This window comes from Morus notabilis, unplaced genomic scaffold, assembly GCF_000414095.1.
Source record: "Morus notabilis unplaced genomic scaffold, ASM41409v2 Scaffold35, whole genome shotgun sequence".
Taxonomy (NCBI): Eukaryota; Viridiplantae; Streptophyta; class Magnoliopsida; order Rosales; family Moraceae; genus Morus; species Morus notabilis.
Genome location: NW_010361505.1, coordinates 548,150 through 549,911, shown reverse-complemented (window position 1 = coordinate 549,911; position 1,762 = coordinate 548,150).

The window sequence follows — 1,762 nt, the reverse complement described above, 5'->3', positions numbered from 1 at the left end:
CGCGGCGCAAGCGGATTCGCGCGTGGGAAGAAGTGCTGTACTGGCTGGGCCCACGCGGAGGAAGGCTTGACGTGCATAGGAGAGGAAGTCGCGCGGGAGAGAGAGATCGTGCGCGCGGAGGAGAGAACGTGCGCGCCAAGCGCGCTTACTGGCGTGGGGAAGGAACTGGGCACGGGACCACGTGGCGTGGTGTGATTGGAGGGCTGCTGCATGCGGGACCCACGTGGAGAGGAAGGGAGATCCGGGTGACGCGCGCGTGGAGGAGACTCGCGCGGGAGAAGGGTCCGTGCGCACCAAGCGCGCGTACGCGCGGGGACAACTGGGTCCCACGGACTTGCGGCGTGGCAGAAGATGACACGTGGTGGCTGGGATGGGCTCGCGGCTTCTCGGCTCGGCTCGGCTCGGCTGGACGATGGGCTGATGGGCTTTGGGCTGAATTGGGCTTTTCTTGGGCTCAACTTTTGGGTTTTGCTTGGTAAACTAGCCCAATTCCAATTGTTTTCTTCAAAAACCTGAAAAATCCAATTAAAATTAAATCCTCTAAATTCAGGAATATTTGAAATTAAAATCACAAATTTTGATAAAATAATTTGACAATTATGAACATTAAAAGTGTAAATTTGTGCACTTATCACAACCCCCAACCAGCTTATTGCTAGTCTCTAGCAATTCAAGCGAAAGAAAAATCATGTCAAGCTGAAAATTCAAATCAAAACCTGCAAAATCACCTAAGCAATCAAACAAAACATTAGTAAGTCATCAGAAAATGCTACCAAAACTACTTCAGTCATAACTCCAGAGTCGTGTGTGTGCGCACCAAACCGTATCCTTCTTACCACCGTCCATAACACAAATAGCATTGAAAAACTCACCAAAGTAAAGTCTCAACTCCATTTACCTCTCGGGGGTCAGAAATATTTTAATGCAAAGGGGTTACGCTCATGGAGTTAGAAATGTCACAATTAACACTCAAGTGAGAGAAGACAATTTAAGGACAAGCTAATCAACAAACATTGATCAAATGATAGGAAAATCAAATATCTGGAACAATTCATCACTCAAACCGTAAACAAACTTTCAGGATTTCATTCTGGTCAAGAGGAAGATCTCATAAACAAACAAAGAGCTGAAAAATACAGACAAATATACACAAACTTTTTTTTTTTTTTTCGAGGCAAGAGACAACATACATTTGATGAAGCTGATGTAGTAAGGCATTCTTTTGATTGGCTGCTATGCAGCACAAGACATCAGTGCAACCAAACTACGTAAACATTGATGATAAATGATGCTCTTGCTCTCTCAAATTTTTTTTTTTTTTTGATAAAATGCAAAAGAAAAATGATAACTATCTACAACACATGGCTCAAATTCAAAAAATTATTCCTAACTAGAAATCATCCCTCAAGAAAATGTCACAAGTCAAGTAAAGGTGCTCCGTCAATGACTCAACCAACTCAAAAGATCAATGAAAGTTTCAAAAAGCTATTTTCTCAGCTCTCACAACTCACCAAAAATGAAAACCTTAAACTCGGAAATTTTTTCTCAACTAAATGTGTCAACAACCATCTTACCACAAGGTCTAGCATGTGCTCAAAAATAACTCTGGAAATCATTTCTTGGTAGTTAAGATAGCAAAAATTGACTCAAACCGAACATTTTGAAATCATACTTAGTTAATCTCACAAAAATTTTGACCTAATAACAACAAGACAAAAATTAATCTCACGCATGAATATGCTCACCACCCCCAACCCAAAAT